At 41.7% G+C, this 22,793-nt stretch overlaps 1 protein-coding gene across 1 annotated transcript in view; it reads right to left on the reverse strand.

The window, feature by feature from the left end:
• The window catches only part of DDAH1 (dimethylarginine dimethylaminohydrolase 1), a 344,576-nt gene that overhangs the window by 303,523 nt on the left and 18,260 nt on the right, over positions 1-22,793 (reverse strand). The window contains exon 2 of the mRNA XM_060202273.1: positions 18,067-18,106. The gene's annotated coding sequence lies outside the window, so the exon portion shown is untranslated. The remainder of the gene's footprint in view (positions 1-18,066; positions 18,107-22,793) is intronic.

Below are 22,793 nucleotides of genomic sequence, written 5' to 3' on the forward strand. Positions count from 1 at the left end.
TTATCTAAAGCAGTTCATGGCAGCTTGGGGCAAAAAGGAAAACATCCCTCTACCCAGACTATGAGACCCTGTGCAAACAAAGTTCTCCCAAGTAATCTGAGCTCTGCCCACGGAGCATTCTTTGGGGCTTAGTATATGTGTAAGCTCTGAATTCCCAGCTATTATCCGCACTGTGTCAGGAAGGATTTTATGAATGTGTGACCTTAGGCTTTAAAAGGAGACCACAGAAGTTGACAATGACCTAAACTACTCACGAATGTCAGTCTTTTAGTGAAAAGAATGTTACTGGTGAATCCGGGTTACCATATGGGGCTGTTCTGCAGCTCTGAAACTGAGTAAGAAGCTGCCAGTTTTAATAGTTACTGGGGTGTGGAAGACATGGCAATTGGACTGCTCATGGTACCTCTGGGAAAAAGCTTGTTTGAAATAAACAAGGTTTGTGAACAGAACCCTGCTACTATAAGATGTGTTGGTTTTCACTGCTTGAATTCCCAGATTACTTAGGAATTCTTAAGTCAACAGAAACCCAGCTTCTTCTACGTGAACTTAAGCAGCACTGTTCTGTATAGAGCGGCACTAACTCATTGCTCATTCCATGCTGTGGTTTCTAGATAGAAACACACACCAACATGAGTTCATGAAGTCTCTACTTCACTTCCTTTCTTCACGTACCATTTACTGACTAATTGCTCCCAGGAGAGATGCTTGTGTTTCAAAGATGATATCTGTTCTTTCAGTAAACCCAGCCCAAATAAACTAAACATGAAATAGATGTGACACTTTAATGTGACAGATGCTGTAACAGAACACAGAAGATCACAGATGACCAAAAAGTAGCAGCTTCCTGAATCACACTTCACAGAGGTAAGATTTCGATGGAGTATTAATGGATAACTAGAAACTAGAAGAGAGTGACAGAAAGAGCTCTTGGGAAGAGGTAAGAGCATATGCAGAGATCGTATGCTAGGACATGGCATGCTAAGGGATGGTGAAATGTTCTGTATTGTTGCAGCAAAGAAAGCTTAAGGAAATGATGGAAGAAATTACAGAAAGTCTAGACATTCTTAGCAAGGGCAAGGGTTTGAGGAGGGCATGGGAAACTGAAGGCTGAGGCATAGACTTACTAAGATGAGAGAGAGTGGGTGGGGTGGAATCCCAAGGGGATGACTAGTCCTACTAAGTCTCCAAACCAAATACATGTGGATAAGTCTTTGTTGAAAGGAAGTCCAAGTCTAGTAATGAATGATAGCAATTTCAACCACCATCTCTCAAGAGTCATCGCCACAGTTTCTCATATATGTCAGGAGAGAAAGCCTTATTTTGAAAACACAAAGCAGAACTTGGACTGGATTTGGTGTATTGCACCAAAGTAAGGGAATCTGGAGTGGTGGCAGAGGGGCGGGGGGTGTGTTCAGGTTCTGGAACATGATGGTGGAGAAGGACCTAGGTGGCGGGTTAGAATGTTATGCAGAGACCGGCTTAAGGATCCCAGTTTGAGCCCTGGGCTCCCCACCTGCAGGGAAGTCGCTTCACAGGCGGTGAAGCAGGTCTGCCGATGTCTATCTTTCTCTGCCCCTCTCTGTCTTCCCTTCCTCTCTCCACTTCTCTCTGTCCTATCCAACAACTATGACAACAATAATAATAACAATGAGCAACAAAATGAGGAAAATATTCTCCAGGAGCAGTGGATCTGTAGTGTGGGCACAAAGCCCCAGCAATAACCCTGGAGGCAAAAACAAACAAAAAAAAGAATTTTATGCAGAAAACAGAAATATTACACATGTATCAACTACTATGTTTTACTGTTCACTGTAAACCATTAATTCCCCCCAATAAAGAACACACACACACACACACACACACACACACACAATGCTTTCTTCTTTCCTTTCTAAAGGCTACTCTTACCACTTATAAATACTGGCTCATTTTCTCGTCCGCCTCTCCCCACCTCATCTCTTCTCATCTTGTGCTGCCAGAGTCCCTTTACTACAGTCCAGCTTTAAAGTCTGGCTGCTCAACTTCTAGCAGCCTTGGCTTCTCCTTGCTTCACATACTTGTCTGTGTTTTCATACTTTTTGTCCATGTACACACTGTGTCTTTCTCCCCTATTTGCAATCTATCAGAAATTCTGTTTGTCTACCAAAGTCCAGCCTACTGAGCACCTCCTCAGTGAAGTCGCCCTTAATTATTCTCATCATGAAGTCTTCACTCTTGGACCCATGTCATCCTACAAGTTCCAACTAGGCACCTGTTTAACTTGCCTTATATTTTATGTATTATTTGGGAAGTTTTGTCAGGTTAGAGACCTTGACAATAGAGAAGGGAAAGAAAAGGAGACAGAGGGGGGCTGGGAGGTAGCAAGCGCGCATGGTGCAAAGTGCAAGAACCGGCTCAAGGATCCCGGTTTGAGCCCCTGGTTCCCCATCTGCAGGGGGGTCGCTTCACAAGCGGTGAAGCAGGTCTGCAGGTGTCTGTCTTTCTTCCCCCCCTCTGTCTTCCTCTCCTCTCTCCATTTCTCTCTGTCCCATCCAACAACAACAACAGCAGCAGCAGCAGCTATAACAACAATAACAATAACAACCACAACAAGGGCAACAAAATGGGAATAATAGCCTCCAGGAGCAGTGGATTTGTAGTGCTGGCACCAAGCCCCCCAGTGACAACCCTGGTGGCAAAAAAAGAAAAGAGGAAAGAAACTGAGCTTTAGAGTAGATACCAGCTAAGGCTACTATTGATAGGAACCAACAGAGGTAGTTAACCCCTTTGTTAGCAGCAAAAGTGAAGGAGTATTTTCCAAACATAATTGCAACACTGTTTCCCAGTCTCTTCTACAATATGGTCTCCCATCAAAAAAAAATGGAGCCCTGAGCTAGCGAAATAGCTCATTTGGAGAGTGGGCTGCCTTGCTATGTTTGAGCCCAACCTTCAACGTATTGAAGGAGGCTTGGGTGCTGTGGTCTCTTTTACTCTCTCTGTCTCTCTGCCTCAGTAAAGAGAAAGAAAGAAAAGGAAGAAGAAAGAAAAAGGGAAAGAAGGGAAGGAGAGAGAAAAAAGACAAGAGGGAAGGAGAGACAGAAGGAAAAGGAGGAGAATATAGAGGAGAGGGAAAAGGAGGACACTATAGCGGAGGAGGAGAAGGAGGAGAAGGAGGAGGAGGAGGAGGAGGAAAAAGGAGAAATGGAGCCTATTTTTCTCCTCTTGAATCTGGAGTGTTCTCATGATTTGCCAGTATCCTAGAGCGTGGCAAAGGTAATGCTACATAGCTTCAGAAACTAGGCCAGAAAAGTCTATCCAGGTTTCGCCTGGTCATCTGGGATGCTTGTCATCCTCCTTGTCAGCCATCTCTGTGGCTCTGCAGAAACCAGACCTAAGTGTTCTAGTAGAAAGTCTCACACATATAACTGTTTCCTACCATGGTGCAAGAGGTGTGAGGAAAATCATCACAGATCCTCTCGGCTATCCTATCCACCACCTGGATCATCTCAGGTGGAGGAGAAAAATCTCTCAGCTGAGCCCTGCTCAAATTCCTGACTCAAAGACTTCATGAGATATATTATAATAGATATTGTTTTAAGTTCCTAGGCTTTGAAGTACTTTGACAGACATCAATAAATATCAGAAGAGCCAAGGAGTAAATCCCTACCTCTGTCTTTTATTTCTGAAGCTAATCAGTCTTCCTGCAATTTGAGAGGAGAACATGTGAGAGGTCTCCTGAAAACACTGAAAAGAACCAATGAGTGGTGTGGGTCCTATGAGCGTGGGGTCAGAAGCACTGGGAGCCCAGAAACAGTCAGCAAAAGACAGTGCCACTGATTTGCCCAGGAGAAGGTTTCCCATCATAGTCTTGTAAGAAAGTTTGCAGAAGTGTAGATTTGCTTTGTGAATGGATTATTTGTGCCTGGTGGCTTAGCACTCAATACTTATCTGTTGGATGGAATGACTGAACCCAGGGACTGGCAGAAGTATAATTGTTTCTCTACTGAGAAGCAATGGTCAACCAGAGTGTCTCAAGTGATCACGATAAGCCTGTGACTCAGGTCATCGAATGCTCCGGGGGTGTTTTATTCATAGTGCACCTTTGTATTTTGGAGAGCTGGAGCCTGCTGGACTCTCTGTGGGGGTGTTTTCTGAAGGTTCTAGGTGGAAGTTATATGTCTCGCCCTCATAACAAACAAACAGAACTGTGTCTGCTGCAAGCATCCTCACTTAAAGATTATACTTGTTCCCAGAGTGTTTGTAATTCTCTTCCCACCATTCTATGGAACTCATTAGTTCAATGTTGGCACCCACAGATTTCCCCCTAATAGTTTTCAGCCATTATTCTGAGCACTACGTGAAGCATTCCTCTTTTCTGAGCTCATAATAGCTTCTTTTTCCTAAAGACTATACTTAAGATCTCTGCTACTGATGTACACTTAAGAATGGCTGAAGGAGAAGCCAAACTCAAGATTAACATAAAGGCCATCACAGCTTTCCTGAAAAAGGAAATGAGAAGATTTCTGACTTCTAAAGCAATTTTTTCCTACTAGGAGAAGAGACCAGGGTCATGGTTTGTATTTTCAGAAGTCCTTCAACATTGTTATTCAAAGAATGTTCTTTAAGCCTTTCTCACTTTCTTACCATAAGTTAGAGTCTTACAAAAATAAAATTTCACTGTAAATTTCAAGAGACTGAAAAATGTATTAGCGCAATACGTTATTTACAGCAAAGTCAACAATAAATTACAGAGTTTTAGGATCATAAGTGCATATTCTCTCACATAAATATGAAAATTCCCCAGCTTCCCAGAAAAGTTTCAACTTTGTCCCTGCTTTCATGACAAAAATCAGAGATTTGTTAACTGTACTGCAACTAAAATGTTAAACAAAGGGGCCTTTTAGTCATGGATGCAAGCCAAAAAAAAAAAGGTCTTGAATCAAAACAAATGGAGAAATTGGCTAGGACTAGACAGCATTGATTGTTTTCAGGTCAATTGTAGTTTAGGTAGCTTAATGAAGACTGATCTGATCATTCAACAAGGGCTGGGACTAGCACACTGTCATGGATCCAAATTGCCTGTCTTGAGTCAAGACACATTTGTTTTGCTTTCACATACATTTCTCAGTACTCTTGACTAATTGCATAGAGTAATTACTCTGTTAATAGATGAATGCATGTTAGTTAGCATTTACACCTCTACATATATTTAAAAGACTGAACTGCTAAATCACTTTCTAGGGGATTGGGTGGTAGTGTAGAGAGTTAAGTGCACATGGCGTGAAGCACAAGGACCAATGTAAATCACTTTCTAAATTGGATGTTATACAGTCATTTGAAGCTAAATTTAAAAAATGAAGCAGTGCATTTCTCTGTGGTTTAACTAGCTCCTGTACGCTAAGTTCTTTGAGGGCAGGATCTGAGTATGATTCATCTTTGAAATCTTCTTAGTGCTTGGCACAGGGTCTTGCACACTGGTGTGAAATAAGTCATTTTGGAATGCATGACATGAAGTTTCTTTGAAGAGGGAAGGGTGGATTCCTCATGACTGCATGGACTACTTCTATGATAACCATGTGATTTAAAAGGCACACAGGTAGAGCACTATGTAGTTTGCAATTCCATACACTCATGGTCTCTAGATCAAGCATCAACTTATTGCACAGTGGGGGAAGATTGACTTTTAGGAATATAGGGGTTAGGGACATGTGGTAGCACACCTGGTTGAGTGCACATGTTATAATGCTCTAGGACCCAGATTTGAGCCCCTGGGCCCCACATTCATGAGTGGTGAAGCAGAGCTGCAAGTGGGGGTGGGGGTGGGTGGGATGGGACACAATCTTTTGGTGGTGGGAATGGTGTTTATGTACACACCTATTAAATTGTAGTCATATAAATCACTATCCAATTAATATGGGGGGGAAATGATTGTATGTCTAACAAAGGGACTTTTCAAAGTTAGCCCAATTACCAAATAATGTGATGATAAGAATAATTATCCATTGTCTTCTTGAACCCTAAGACAACAGAAACCTCAAATTTCCACTATAGAGCCTAAACTTTCCCCAGTCCTGGGACCCTAGGGTAGGGCCCACTTTCCTGTATGCTTCTCCAAATTCTTATCAAATAACATTGCATCCGCTGATCGCAACCTAATCAATGCAGCGAGTGCCACCCCAGCATGCTTCACTTCAGACTGTGTCCAGAGACTTCAGGTGTGGAACAACAACCCTTCAGCTTCATCACTCGGGTGAGACCTTTCCTTTCATAGTATTCTCTAACTCCATCCCAGGTGGTTCACTTCCTAACAAAGTCCCAAAACCTAGATATAGACCAGGTTCCAGGAGATAGAGCATATGTCCACACGTATCCATAAACCAGGGCAAATATATACCTGAAAGCAGAAGTACACTAGAGTTTGCAGTGAGTACCCCCCCAACACTTCCTCTCCACTATTCCAACCTTTGGGTCCAAGATTCTTCAACAATTTGTATGTTAACTCTCTTTTCAGTCCCCAGGTTCCAGATGCCATCAGGATGCCTGCCAGGCTTCCCTGGACTGAAGACTCCACCAATGTGTCCTAGAGCTCCGCTTCCCCAGAGACCCACCCTACTAGGGAGAGAGAGAGGAGAGAGAGGCAGACTGGGAGTATGGACAGACCAGTCAACACCCATGTTCAGCGGGGAAGCAATTACAGAGGCCAGACCTTCCACCTTCTGCAACCCACAACGACCCTGAGTCCATGCTCCCAGAGGGATAGAGAATGGGAAAGCTGTTGGGGAGGGGATGGGATATGGAGATTCGGTGGCGGGAATTGTGTGGCGTTGTACCCCCCATCCTATGATTTTGTTAATGTCTCCTTTCTTAAATAAATAATAATAAAAAAAAGAAATATAGGGGTTAGGGCCATGTGGTAGCACACCTGGTTGAGTGCACATGTTACAATGCTCTAGGACCCAGGTTTGAGCCCCTAGGCCCCACCTTCGAGAGTGGTGAAGCAGGGCGGGCTGCAAATGCTTCTCTGTCTGTCTCCCTATTACCCTATTCCTCTCTATTTCTGGCTGCCTCTAACCAATAAATAAATAAAGATTTAAAAAAAAAACAAAAGCAAAGGGAGTCGGGCAGTAGCACAGCCAGTTAAGCACATGTGGCGCAAAGCGCAAGGACTGGAGTAAGGATCCCGATTCGAGCCCCCGGCTCCCCACCTGCAGGGGAGTCACTTCACAAGCAGTGAAGCAGGTTTGCAGGTGTTGATCTTTCTTCTCCCCTGCTCTGTATTCCCCTCCTCTCTCCATTTCTCTCTATCCTATCCAACAACGACATCAACAACAACAATAAAAACAAGGGCAACGAAAGGGAAAATAAATAAATATAATAAAAAAACAAAAACAAAATAAAATAAAATAATAAATAGAAATATGAGGATTAATATCCTGGTTTTGGACACCCTAGTTTATAAAATCAGACTTATACAATTAGAACATGCATTCACCTAACAAAATTAAGTTGAGACCCATGTTTTTAATGACTTAATCTACCCACCTTGCTATTATCAGGTTAATACTTATAGGGGGACTGCTTCAGACAACATACCTAAAATATCAATTTCTTCAACTGCCCTAAGACATGCCTATGTCCCATTCTTATACAACACAAGAGCAGCTGTTGTGATCTGACCTTGTTGAACTGCCAGCCCAATTTCTAGCTCATACATATAAAATCTGATTTTTGTTTTCATCAGCATGCTTCATTACAGGGTACAATGCAGGGTGACGAAAAAAAATTATTTTAAAAGAAGGCAACTTTAGTTTGTAAAACTGAACAATTTGGTCCAGAAGAAAGCTAGAACTAGGCATCCTAGATTTGAAATGTTAGACTTTCCTTGCAATAGTATAAAAATGGTGTTAAGGGGAGTTGTGCAGTAGCGCAGTGGATTAAGCGCATGTGGTACAAAGCGCAAGGATCCTGGTTCAAAATCCCAGCTCCCCACCTGCAGGGGAGTCGCTTCACAAGTGGTGAAGCAGGTCTGCAGGTGTCTATATTTTTCTGCCCCTCTCTGTCTTCCCCTCTTCTCTCCATTTCTCTCTGTCCTAGCCAACAACGACGACATCAATAACAACAACAATAATAACTACAACAACAATAAAAAACAACAAGGGCAACAAAAGAGGAAATAAATAAATTTTTTAAATGGTGCTAAGGTAAGCTTCTTAACATTCTTATTTTTTTTTTTCTTTTCACAAGTCTTTAAGCATTATCTAAATACACCTTTCATCAACATGATGTAAAGGAAGTAAGGACCAAGGATTAAAAATATAGATGGTCACCACCAGCCTCTCCCCTTGCAGTTTCACAAAGGGGGGAGGTGTGACTACCCTGTACGTTGAGCAGAAGGCAGGAGTGGTCTGGAGAGCGTTGGCTCCTTCTGTGAATCAAAGCCAAAAAAGGTTCCTTACAACTGCTGGTTCTTTGATCTCTGGCTCCCTATTTTTAGAGCTCTTCTATTCAACATCCTCTGCCCCACTGCCATGACCTTTCATGACAAGCTCCTCCTGGAGGTTATTTTGGGATGGTATCCCTTTCCCGAAATATTACTACAGCTAGAATTAATGTATGAGGTGGATCAACACAAGTCCTTGCTTGACAAAGTACCCAAAGCACATGTTCCCACATGAGGGTGAGAGAGAGCTGGTGTACAAAGGACATACACATCATCCGTATTTTTAGTCATCAAAGCATTCTAGAAGAACTGCTTAGTGAACTTAGACACCACAATCTCACTAGATAGCACTACTAGGTGCAGAATTTGGGAGTGGGGTTAGAAAAATATGTCCAGCACAGTTAAAGTTATATGTGTGGCTATGTGCTGTTCTTCAAGGGATTATACTTTATTTATTGATTATTGGATAGAGACAGAGAGACATTGAGAGGAGAGGAGAGATAAGAGGGAGAGAGACAGAGAAACACCTGCAGCCCTGCTTCACCACTTATGAAGCTCTCCCCCTGCAGGTGGGGACTAGGGGCTTAAACTTGGGTCTCTGTGCACTGTAATGTGAGTGCTTAACCAGGTGTGCCTGGCCCCATCGTTTTTTGTTGTTTTTTTTTAATTCAGGCTTTACCTCTTCCTACATCTACAAATCATACATAAGAGAGAGGGTGGGTGGAGAGATCAGCCATGTTATGACTGATCAGCATCCCTCGGAAAAGAAATTCTATGTAGAGAACAAAATATTTCTCACCAGAAATGAAAACAGCACATAGACCAGAGGGGGGACCCTTCCTTATTGAAGGCAGAGACCGTCTTTTGTGTTCATCACTGTATCTGCTATGTCAAGTACAGTTTTAACAAAGAGCCACCTCAGTGAAATGATCTGATAAAAACAACAATGGCTGGGAGTCGGGCAGTGGCACAGCGGGTTAAGCGCACGGGTGCAAAGCGCAAGGACCGGCTTAAGGATACCGGTTCGAGCCCCCGGCTCCCCACCTGCCGGGGAGTGGCTTCACAAGTGATGAAGCAGGTCTGCGGGTGTCGATCTTTCTCTCCCCCTCTCTGTCTTCTCCTCCTCTCTCCATTTCTCTCTGTCCTAGCCAACAACGATGACATCAACAACAACAAAAATAACCACAACAATGTTAAACAACAAGGGCAACAAAAGGGAAAATAAATAAATATTAAAAAAATAAAACAACAACAACAATAATGGCTAATCCTTGCTGGATATCCAGGGGATAGTTAAGTGACAATAACTGTTCTATAGATCATGCATGATCATCGCATACTTATACTGAAACTACGAAATATGTACTGGCCTACTCCCCACTGGAGAGAGAAGGATACTGAAGGACTGAGGAGCTAGATAATCTTGTCCCAGGTCAAACCATTAAGTGAGAGTGTCATAATTTAACATCAGGCACTTCTGGAGGTACATTTTATGTTAAAGAAGATTAAAGGGAGTCATGTGGTGGCGCACCAGCCTAATCACACATAGTACAAAACACAAAGGACCCATATAGGGATCCCAGTTTGAACCCCAGCTCTCTACCTATGGGGGAGGGGGTTGATTCACAAGCAGTGAAGCAGGTCTGCAGATGTCTTATCTTTCTCCTTCTCTATGAAAAAAAAAAAGAAAAAGGAAAAAAGAAAAGCCACAGGAGCAGTGGATTTGTAGAGCTGGCACCAAGCCCCAGAGAGATAATCCTGGAGGAAAAAAAAAAATTAAAGAGCTAAGTGTCCCATCTCTGCTATATCCATGAGGACTTTGAAGAGAATGACTAAATTTACTCAGTCTTCCGGATAACTTGTCTCCTTAAAATTCTCATATTGAAATTCTAACCCCTACTACTGGATAATATGACTGCTTGGAGACAGGGTCTTTAGAGAGGGAATTAAGTTAGAAAAGTCAGATCATGGGGGTCGGGCGGTGGCGCAGTGGGTTAAGCACACGTGGTGCAAAGTGCAAGGACCAGCGTAAGGATGCCGGTTCGAGCCCCCCCCCCCCGCTCCCCACCTGCAGGGGAGTCGCTTCACAGGCGGTGAAGCAGGTCTGCAGGTGTCTATCTTTTTCTCCCCCTCTCTGTCTTCCCCTCTCTCTCCATGTCTCTCTGTCCTATCCAACAATGAACAACATCAACAATGGTAATAATAATAACCACAACGAGGCTACAACAACAAGGGCAACAAAAGGAGGAAAAAATGGCCTCCAGGAGCGGTGGATTCATGGTGCAGGGACCGAGCCCAGCAATAACCCTGGAGGGGAAAAAAAAAGAAAAGTCCAATCATTAGGGTGTGTTCTAATTCAATATGTCTGCTGCCCTTATAGAAAGAGTTCATTAGGGGTGGGAGCAGATGGTGGTGCACCCGGTTACATACGCATAGTACTAAGTGCAAGGACCAGTGCAAAGATCTGGTTTCTGGGTTCCAGTTCAACCCCCACCTCCCCCAAACATCCCACTCTACACCTGCAGAGTGGACATCTCACAAACAGTGAAGCAGGTCTACAGGTGTCTGTCTTTCTCTCTCCACCTCCCCTTCCCCTCTCAATTTCTCCCTATCCTATTCAATAATAAAAAACTATATAGCAATAAATGTTTAAAAAGGAAAAAAAAAAGGCCACCAGGAGCAGTGGATTTGTAATGTTAGCACTGAGCCCCATCAATAACCTTGAAGGCAAGAATAAATAAGGAGAGAGAGAGAGATTAAGAGAGAGAGAAAGAACTAGGACACAGACCTATACAGAGGAAAACCAGATGCAGATATATAGAATAGACAAGATAGTCATCTGTATGCAGAGAGGGGCCTCAAAAGAAAACTATACTGCAAAGTCACTACTTTTGAACTTCTAGCCCCCAGAATTGTGAGTTAACATATTCCTGCTATTTAAATTACATAGTTTGTGATTTTCCTTTATGGAAACACTAGGAGATTCAGTTTCTGTGTTAAAGGATGAAACAAGACTAAAGAAAATGCATTTGAGGCCAACAAAGTAGCTCACTGGACTGGTACACCAGTTTTGCCCTGTGCATGACCCACATTTGAGCCAGGCCCCAGTTGCATTGGTGGGGACTTCAGTGCTGCTTTTTATTTTATTACTCAGAAATTTCCATGTTCTGAGTTAACCTCTTTTCTAAAGACCCACTTACCAAGTATCTCATATTTTTGTATACAGTATTGGCAAGTCTGGGTGTCACATTTATATTCTACCACGGAGATAACGCTTGACTTTTTTAAGCTGTATTTTATTTTACTGGATATTTAAAGAGAAATCAAGTGAGGAAGGAGGAGAAAGAGAAGAGAGAGAGAGAGAGAGAGAGAATAAAGAAAGAAATAAGAGACCTGAAGCACTGCTCCACCACTTGTGAAGATTTCCCTCTGCAGGTTGGAACTGAGGGCTTGAACCTGGGCCTTTGTACGTGGTAATGTGTTTGCTCAACTGGGTGCACCACTGCCTGCCTGCCCCTCAATTTTTAATTTTTATGAGACAGATGAGGAAGTAGCGAAGCACTGCCTTATCAAGGCAGAGAAACAGACAAAACAGTACAACATAAATGTAGTGATAGGCTCGCAGAATTCTCTTCTACTTCAGAAAGCCTATGGATTCTAGACAGGATTAAAAAAATTGTCACCCTAAAGAAAGTCAAGTTAGAAATGCAGACTTGATTATGCAAACAGATTCTTATGCCGGAGGCTCTAAGTAAATTCCCAAGTTCAATCCCCCACAGCATAAACCAGAGCTGAATAGTGCTCTGCTGAAAAAAAAGAGAAAAAGAAAAAGAAAAGAAAGAAAAGAGAGAAAGACTTTAATGACAACTGTTCTAATTTTGACTGCTCCTGTCATTGATGATGTCAGCTCATAAAATTAAACTTTATTAGGGATTGGATGAATAGGTGAGTGATTTCTTTTGACTCTCCTTTTAAAAGAAGGTGTAAAGGAACCAAAGGTCTTTTAGTCCCTCCCTATAGTGAAGATTTAATTGGCTACACATTTCTATCCTTAGGCAAGAAGCTACTTTATGAAAATACTGTAGCAGCTGATTAGTACGATTTCAAGTTAGAACCTTCTCTAATCTCCAATAAATCCTCTTGTCCAGGCTAAGAAAGAAGGTTATAGGGGAAAAAAAAAAAAAAGCAACAACAGCCTTTTAAAAAAATGAGAAGTTTAAAAATACTAACCTCATTTTATGAACAAATAATATTTAAGAAAGTATAAATGTGGAGTTGGTTTAGAAACTTCAACTGGCATAAATACTTAACATATATCTAAAGAAAAACTAAGTGTGAAGTATCTTTTTAAAAAATATTTATTTATTTATTTATTTTCTTTTTTGTTGTCCTTGTTTTTATTGTTGTGGTGGTTATTACTGCTGTTGATGTCATCGTTGTTGGATAGGACAGAGAGAAATGGAGAGAGGAGGGGAAGATAGAGAGGGGGAGAGAAAGTTAGACACCTGCAGACCTGCTTCACCACCTGTGAAGCAACTCCCCTGCAGGTGGGGAGCCTGGGGCTCAAAATGGGATCCTCACGCTGGTCCTTGGCGCTTTGTGCCACGTGCGCTTAACCCACTGTGCCACCGCTCGACTCCCCAGTGTGAAGTAATCTTAACTATCTGCCATAAACGTTAGTTATTTGTGTTCTTATTTTCATCAAGAAGAATAAAAATGTCTGCTATTATTGAAGGAATCATGTTAAGTGAGAAGCCAGAAAGAGAAGGGTAAATTTGGGATGGTCCCATTCATAGACAGATGCTGAAAAATCAGAGCAGAAGGGAAAACACAAAGCAGGACGTGAGGTGAAGTTGTTGTATTGCACCAAAGTCAAGGGCTCTGGGGTGGGGGTGTTCAGGCCTTGGAACTTGATGGCAGAGGAGGACCTAGGTGGGGGGTTAGAGTGTTATGTGGACAACTGAGATATGCTACACATGTACCAACTACTGTATTTTACAGTCGACTGTAAACCATTAATCCCCCCCCAATAAAGAAAAAAAATGCTATTAGTTGACTTGCACTCCCCACCCGCACCCCCAAGGGTATGCTGAAATACTAAACCCTGGAGCTTATGAATGGGACCTATTGAGAAGCAGAGTGTCTGCAGATTGCTGCGGACTGAATGCTTATGTTCCCACCAAATTCATAGGGTGAAGACTAACTTGCCAATTTGATATTTGAACAAGAATCTTTGGAAGATAACTGTCATGAGGGTAGAAACTTTGGGAATGGGGGTTGTGCACTTATGAGACTGAAGGAAAATGATGGGCTTCCACATCTCTCTGCCATGCAAGGGTATAGGAAAACTGTCCGTCTGCAAACCGAAAAGCATTATTCTCATCAGACCTGGGGTCCGGTGGTGTCTTGATCTGAAACTTCCACAACGAGGAGAAATGAAGTTTGCTACTTACACCACCCAGTGTCTTATTCATTATAGCTGCCTGAGCTGACCAAGACAAAAATTGGTACCAATCAATAGAGCACTATGTAAAAAGTACCTTAAGATCTGGAAGCATCTTTGAGTTTTGAAGTGTAGGCTATTGACAAAAAGTTCCCAGTATTGCCATGAAGGGACTATGAAAGATAATTTGAAAGAAGAGAGCTGTGAAAAAAGTTTTCTCTAAAGAAACTTCGTCATTTTTTTTTTTCTGTTTTGTTTTAATCAGAGCACAGCTCTGGCTTGTGGTGCAGGGGATTGAACCTGGAACTTTAGAGCCTCAGGAATGAGAGTCTGTTTGCATAACCATTATGCTATCTACCCCTGCCCCTAAAGAAACTTCTTAATTGTTGCGACTCCAGAACTTTCAGGGCCTTAAGTATGCACAATTCTACTGCTCCAGGGGCAACTCTTTCATTCTTTTTATTTCAAATAGGGAAATGGAAACAGAGATACCATAGCACCACTCCACTCAGAACTTTGTCTAATGCTGTGGTGCTCCCATGTTGTATCAGGGCTCAAACCCAGTGCTTTGCGCAGGGTATGGCATAAACTCTACTGAGTGAGCTATATCTTGGTCCATGCTCTAAACAAACTCGGGAATTTTTTTGATGAAGAAATTTTTCTTAGAGGGGCCAAGTGATGGTGCACCTGGTTAAGTGCACATATCACCCTGTGCAAGGGTCTGGGTTCAAGCCCCTGCTTCCTACCAGCAAGAAGGATGCTTCATGAGTGGTGAAGCAGGCCTACAGGTGTCTCTCTTTCTCTATCCCTCTCTATATCCCCTTCTCTCTCAACTTCTCTCTGTCCTGTTAAGTAAAAATAACAGAAAGAAAAGAAAAATTGGAGGGAGGGATGGCTTCTAGGAGGTATGGGTCATAGTGCTGGCACTGAGCCCAGCAATAGCACTGATGGCAGTAAAAATATAAATAAGTAAATAAATAATAAAGGGGGCAGGCAGTGATGCACCTTGTTAAGTGCTCACATTACAGTGTGCAAGGACCCAGCTGCAAACCCCTGGACTCACCTATAGGGGGTAAGCTTCAAGAGCGGTGAAGAAGGGCTACAGGTGTCTCTCTGTCGCTCTCCCTCTCTATCTCCCTTTTCTCCCCCCCAATTTCTCTCTGTATCTACCCAATAATAAAAATAAATGAAAATATTTTTTAAATAATGAAATCTTAGAGAATACAAAATAATTAGAAATAGGATGCTGGTAGGAATATGGACATTAAAGGTTATTCTGGTTTGGCCTAAGCTGGAAATGAGCAACATGTTATTGGACAATGGAGATAAGCAATATTTGTTGTAAAGTGGCAAAGGATTTAACTAAATTGTATCTGTGATCAAGCCTTTGGTGGAAAGTAGAACTCCTGAACAACGAAACAGCACACGTAGCTACACATTTTTCTAAGCAAAGTGTTAAAGGAACGGCTTGGTTCCTCATGAGTGCTCGTGATGGGTCACTACGAGGCTGTTACCTTTACTTCCTGATCCTAAAGAATTAAGGTGTAATGGAGTCAGCCAGCTTTGTAGAAATAGCCCATGTACTTCTCTGGTGCCTTTTCATTTTTCTCGATTAAAAGTTTAAAATACATGAAAAAAAAAACAAAAACTACAAGGAAGACTAAAATAGGGCCTCGTCTGGTAGGAGCACCTGGTTAAGCGCACACAGTACGAAGTGCAAGAGCCTACACAAGGATCCAGGTTCGAGACCCTTGCTCCCCAACTGTAGGGAGCGGCGGGAGGTCACTTCACATGCGGTGAAGCAGGTCTGCAGGTGTCTTTCTCTCTTCCTCTCTGTCTTCCCTTCCTCTCATAATTTCTCTCTGCCCTATCCTATAAAATAGAAAGCTGGCCTCTAGAACAGTAGGTCTGTGGTGTCGGTACTGAGCTCCAGCAATAACCCTGGAGGCAAAAAAAAAAGAAAGAAAAAAGAAAGAAAGATTGAAAGACTAAGATAGACAAAGGGAAATGGACAGAAGCTTTTAACAATGAAATAAAAATTACTCATTTGAGTCTTATAAATACACACAAAGAAAAATATAGAAAAAAAAAGTCATGGGACATATATTTAATGGAGTACTGCTCAGCAGTTAAAAGAAAAACTATCATGTGTACTTTAGAAAAAAAAAATGAATGGGACTGCTTGTGATTATACTTAGTAAAGTAAGAAAGTAAAGGACAAGGGGCAGTGTGGTGGCCCACCTGGTTGGGTGAGTGTGTTACAGTGTGCAAGGATCTGGGTTCAAGGCCCTGGTCCCCACCTGAAGGGGGAAAACTTCACGAGTGTTGAAGCAGGTCTGCAGGTGTTTTTCTATCTTTCTCCTTCTCTATCACCCCCTTTCATCTTGATTTCTGCTGTCTCTATCCAATAAATAAATAAAGATAATAAAAATAATAAAAACTTAAAAAGTGAAGGACACTAACAACATAGACATTCTTTTCAAGATATTCCATATTCTGGGTGAAAACAAGTCACACTACATTTGAAAGAATTTAGTCATCGCAACCTAATCAACGCAACGATTGCCACCTCTACACAGCTCAGACTGTGTCCAGAGACTTCACGTGTGGAATGACAACCCTTCAGCTTCATTACTCGGGTGAGACCTTTCCTTACATAGTATTCTCTAATTCCATCCCAGGTGGTTCACTTTCTAACAAAGTCCCAAAACCTAGATACAGACCAGGTTCTGTGAGAGAGAGCATATGTTCACACGTATCCATAAACTAGTGCAAAATATATACCTGAAAGCAGAAGTACATTAAAGTTTGCAGTGAGTACCCCCCTAACACTTCCTCTCCACTATTCCAACCTTTGGGTCCATGATTGCTCAACAATTTGTTTGGCTTTGTATGTTAACTCTCTTTTCAGCCACCAGGTGCCAGATGTCATCAGGATGCTGGCCAGGCTTCCTTGGACTGAAGACCCCACCAATGTGTCCTGGAGCTCCGCTTCCCCAGAGACCCACCCTACTAGGGAAAGAGAGAGGCAGACTGGGAGTATGGACCGACCAGTCAATGTCCATGTTCAGCAGGGAAGCAATTACAGAAGCCAGATCCACCTTCTGCAACCCACAATGACCCTGGGTCCATGCTCCCAGAGGGATAGAGAATGGAAAAGCTATCAGGGAAGGGGGTGGGATATGGAGATTGGGTGGTGGGAATTGTGTGGAGTTGTAGCCCTCCTACCCTATGGTTTTGTTAATTTATACTTTCTTAAATAAAAAATAAATTAAAAAAAAAGAATTTAGTCACATAAAGCTTATGTTCTGATCTCACTAAAAGTTAACTTGAAATAAGTGACAGAATGATGGTTGGAAAACATCCATGTATTTGGGGTGCTTATCAGCAATCCAGAGTCAAAATGAAACTAGAAAGTCTTTTAAATCCAACTGAAAATAGCACAACACATAAAAAGTTGAACATTTAAAATCAGTTTCCATATTAGGAAATTAGGGGAGAACAGGCAGAGCACAAGCATTGCAAGTCTGAGGCCCTGGTTTCATTGCCTGATCTTGCATATGGCCACAACAATGCTCTGATCTTGATCTTGATCTTGATCTTGGTCTTGGTCTTGGTCTTGGTCTTGGTCTTGGTCTTGGTCTTGGTCTTGGTCTTGGTCTTGGTCTTGACCTTGGTCTTGGTCTTGGTCTTGGTCTTGGTCTTGACCTTGGTCTTGGTCTTGGTCTTGGTCTTGGTCCTCTCTCTCTCTTACTAAATAAATGTTTTTAAAAAATTAGACAAACATGAGATAACTAAACACAAAGTAAACAAAATAAAGAAAGAAAAAGTGGTTTACTGCACCAAATCAAATGACTCTGGAGGAGCAAGGGGTGAGAGGGTCATTGGGGTGCAAGATGGAGAAAATGGACCTAAATGATGCATGAAAGTGTTTCACAGACACCTATCATAAAAAGAAGAAAAATTGTGCTTATGTGTCAATAACTGCACTGTAAATGATTGTGCCCCCAATAAATGATTTGGGAGAAAAAGGGAAAAAGAAGGAGGAGGAAGAGAGAGAAATCAATAAAGCAAAAGAAGGGGAGGGGAAAGGAGAGGATAGGAGAGGTGAGATGAGGTGAAGCCTGCTAGTAGATCATAAACAACAGTAGAATGAAATTAATAATACTCTAAGTCAACAAATCCAATAGAATTTAGTACTTACCCAATTTTCTTTCCTTTCTTTTTCCAATATGAGTTGCTATCTAGGAAAAAAATTAACATAAAACTTTTTTAATTGGGGTATTACTAGTTTACAGTAAACATGGTTTTTGACACGAGTAAAATGTCTCACTTTTCTGCAAAACACTCTCACCCCCAACCTAGGCTCTCCTCTGCCATCATTCACACCAGAATGTCCCCCACACCCCAGAATTCTTTACTTTGGTGCAGTATACCAAGACTGGTCCATGTTCTTCTTTGTGTTTCTCCCTTTTTTTATTTGTCAACTTCTCTCCATGAGTGATATCATCATATATTCATCTTTCTCTTTCTGACTAAACTCACTTAATGTAATTCCTTCAAGCTCCACCCAAGATGAGGTCCAGTGCGTATATATATACCAAAACTTTCTTAGCCACTCATCTGTTGCTGACCATCTAAGTTGCTTCTAGGTTTTGACTATTACAAACTGTGCTGCTATGAACATAGGTATACACAGATCTTTTAGGATGACTGTGTTCGATTTCTTAGGATATACGCCAGGAGGGGAATTACAGGGTCAAAGGATAGGTCCATTTCTAGCCTTTTGAGAGTTCTCCAGACTGCTCTCCACAGGGCTTGGAACAATTTACAACCCCATCATCAGTGCAGAAGAGTTGCCTTACTCCCACAGCCTCTTCAGCATTTATTGTTGCTATTGTTTCTGATGTATGACATTCTCCCAGGAGTGAAGTGGTATCCCATTGTTGTCTCTATTTGTATTTCTTTGACAATCAATGACTTGGAGCATTTTTTCATAAGTTTGTTGGCTTTCTGGATATCTTCTTTGGTGACTATTCTATTCATATGCTCACCCCACTTTTGTATAGGGTCATTTTGTTGTGTTGCTGCTGACTTTGGTGAGCTCTACAAATTCTGGTTACCAGCCTTTTGTCTGCTATATGGCATGTAAAAATCTACCATTCTGAAGGAGTTTCTTTATTTGAGTGGTGGTTTCTTTTGCTGTACAGTAACTTTTCAATTTGATGTAGTCCCATTGGTTTATTTTGTTTTTGTCTTCTTTGCAATTGGACTTGAGTCATTGAAAATGCCTATGAAACTTAGATGGAAAAGAATTCTCGTGTGGTCCGGGAGGTGGCACAGTGGATAAAGCATTGGATTTTCAAGCATGAGATTCTGCATTCAATCCTTGGCAGCACATGTACCAGATTGATGTCTGGTTCTCTCTCTCTCTTTCCCTCTCCCCCCCACTTCCCCCTCTCTCCTATCTTTATGAATGAATAAATAAAATCTTTAAAAAAAAATTTTCCCAGTACTTCTCTATAAATATTTGACAGTTTCTAGTCTAACATCCAAGTCCTTGATCTGCTTGGAATTTACTTTTATGTTTGGTGAAATGTAGTGGTTCAGTTCCATTTATACTGTATATTTCAACTCAATTTTCCCAACACCATTTGTTGAAGAGACTCTCCTTTCTCCACTTAATAGTTTGGGCTCCCTTATCAAAACTTAGATGTCCATAGGAGTAGGGGCTTATTTAGGAGCTCTCATTTCTATTCCACTGGTTAGTGTGTGTGTGTGTGTTTGTTCCAGTATCGGGCAGTTTGGATACAATGGCCTTATCATATAGTTTGAGATCTGGGAGTGGGATGCCTCCAGTTATGTTCTTTCATCTCAAGATTGTTTTGGTGACTGTAGGTGTTTTGTGGTTCCAGATAAACTTGTGTAGCTTTAGTTCTGTTCTCTTTTAAAAAAAAAAAAAAATGGTGGGAACTTGATGGGGATTGCATTGAATCTGTATATGGTCCTGGGTAGTCATTTTGATGATCTTAGTTAGTCCAACCCATAACATGGGCTATCTTTTCACTTTTTTGTATATTTTTCTATTTCCTTGAGGAGTGATTCAGTTTTCAGTATACAAGTCTTTCACTTCTTTTATTAGGTTTATTCGTAGATACCTTATTGTTGCTGCTGTAAATGGGACTGATTTCTGGATTTCTTCTTCTTCTGATTTAATGTTTGCATAAAGGAATGCTGGGCAGGAGGTAGGAAGTATAATATTTATGCCAAGAGACTCTCATGCCTGAGGCTCTAAAGTCCCAGGTTCAGTCCCCCTACACCACCATAAACCAGAGCTGATCAGTATACTAGGGGGAAAAAAAAGGGGAAAAAAAAAGAATGCCACCAATATTAATTTTGTAGCCTGACACTACTATTTTGCCTGATAATTTCCAAGAGCTTCCTGCTTGACTCTTTAGTTTTCTCTCTGTATACTATCATATTGTCTACAAATAGTGACAGTTTAACTTCTCTTCCAGTCTGTATCCCTTTACTTCCTTTCCCTTGCCTGATTGCTATGGCAAGAATTTCCAACACTTTACTGAGTGGCTAAGAAAGTTTTGGTGGAATATGATGTTGGCTGCAGGTTTGTTATATATAGACTCCACTATCACAACACACATATTTAGATTCATTATGTATCATTTCTGATAAGGTTAAGATCATGTGAGTTGGGTGATAGCAAACCTGGTTGAATTCACAACTTACAATGTACAAGGACCCAGGTTCAATCACCTAGTTCCATCTGTATGATGTGTGGCGGGGTGGGGGTTAGGGTGGGGGGGTGTCTTCGCACATGGTGAAGCAGTACTGCAGGTATCTTTTTTTCCTCTCCCTTTTCATCTCCCATTCTCATCTCAAATCTTCTCTGTTGTATCAAATAAATATTTTATTTTTTGATTTCTTTATTGGGGATTAATGGCTTATAGTCAACAGTAAAATACAATAGTTTGTATATGCATGACATTCCCCAGTTTTCCACATAACAATACAACCTCCATCATGTTCCAGAACTTGAACTCTCCCCTACACCCCAGTCTTTTATTTTGGTGCAATACCCCAATAAATAAATATTTTAAAATCATAGTAATATGATTTTAAAATTTAAAGCAGAAAGTTTTTAAGAACATGTGAGATGTATCCACTAGCAAATATTACTACATCAGAAGACATATAGTCAGTTTACCCGTAAGGATATAAACATCAGAAATCCTAGACTGATTACCAAAGAGATGTGGAAAAGTGTTCAAAACAAAAATATTGTTACTTTTATTGAATGGGAAGTCCTTAGAGAATCCTTCAGGCTTCTGTGGATGCGATTTTTAAGCATAGTCAATTGAATTCAGAGAAAAAAAAGCATAGTTTGTTCTTCCAAGATTGACAGAGGAATCACTGATAATTCCTAGAGTGGCACTATCCGCTGTGATGAGGATAGTTTCCCCCAATAAAGGGCCATGTTCATACAGTCATCCTGAAGCAGTCCATGCACAGTGTGGCTATATGAAGGTTGGCTAGACAGTACTCACACACACATTATTTATATATGATCGAATCCCTCTGTGTGGTGTTGTTTCCAAAGTTAGGAACTACCCTCGGATCACAAAAATCAGCTTTTGTACATTCACTTAGTGAATAAACTTTAAAAGACCAACATGAATATTTGCCAAGAAATCTCCCAAACTGAACAAGGAAATAGACCCTCAGATGCAGGAAGCAGGGAGCTCTAAGAGCTCCAAGGAAGATAGATCCAAATATGAATTCACCCAGACACACAATCATTAAAATTGCAAAGATTAAAGATAAAAAGGAGAGAGGAGGGTGGGGGTAGATAGTGTAATGGTTATGCAAACAGACTCTCATGCCTGAGGCTCCGAAGTCCCAGGTTCAATCCCCCACACCATCATAAGCCAGAGCTGAGCAGTGCTCTGGTGTTTCTCTCTGTGTCTTTCTCTCTCTGCATCTCTCTCAAAAATAAAATAAATAAAATAATTTATTTATTTATTTAAAAGGAGAGAGGAAGGGTGGTGGCATACTCTGGGAGTGCACACACATAATCATGAAAAGACCCAGGTTCAAGGCCCCCACTCATCACCTGCAAGGCAGACATTTCATGAGCAGTGAAGCAGATCTGCAGGTGTCTCTTTTTCTCTCTCCCTTTCTACCTGCCCCTCTCCTCCCAATTTCTTTCTGTCCTATCAAATATAGTTGAAAGAGGAAAAAAGGAAAAAGAAAAGAAAAGAAAAGGGCTGTTAGGAACCACATAAAACCGCATCCACATAAGCAGTGGATTTGTAGTGCTGGCACTGAGTCCCAGCGATAACCCTGGTGGCAATAAATAAAATAATAATAAATGAATATGCTAGAGAGATAGCATAATGGCTATGCAAAAGACTTTCATGTCAGGGCTCAGAGATTCCAGGTTCAATCCCTGGCACCACCTTATGGGATGACATCACCCCAGAACTCATTCTTAGCCTGGGCCCCGCGGCAAAGAAGTGGCTCGCTTCATTCCTGTCCCACATCTTGGAATCTGAGTCTATGCCCAGAGTTATAGAAGATTATAGCGGTTTTGAGACCAAAAGACCCAACACTGGCTGCCAGCTGTGGACCAGTTTCTCTCCTCTCCATGTGTTGCAGACTCCTTGAGGGGCTGCTTCTGTCACATATTTCTCATCTTACAGAGAAATTCCTATCACCCGCCCAGGCTGGTTTCCGCCCAGGAAGATCTACCTGCGAACAGGCCCTGGCCCTCTCAACTTACATTGAAGGTGGATTCCAGAAGAATTTAAAGACGGGTGCTGTCTTTGTTGATCTCGCAGCAGCCTATGACACGGTCTGGCACCATGGTCTCCTAGTCAAGATCTCAAGATGCCTGCCTCCATGGGTGGCCAA

This window comes from Erinaceus europaeus, chromosome 11 (assembly GCF_950295315.1).
Source record: "Erinaceus europaeus chromosome 11, mEriEur2.1, whole genome shotgun sequence".
Taxonomy (NCBI): domain Eukaryota; kingdom Metazoa; phylum Chordata; class Mammalia; order Eulipotyphla; family Erinaceidae; genus Erinaceus; species Erinaceus europaeus.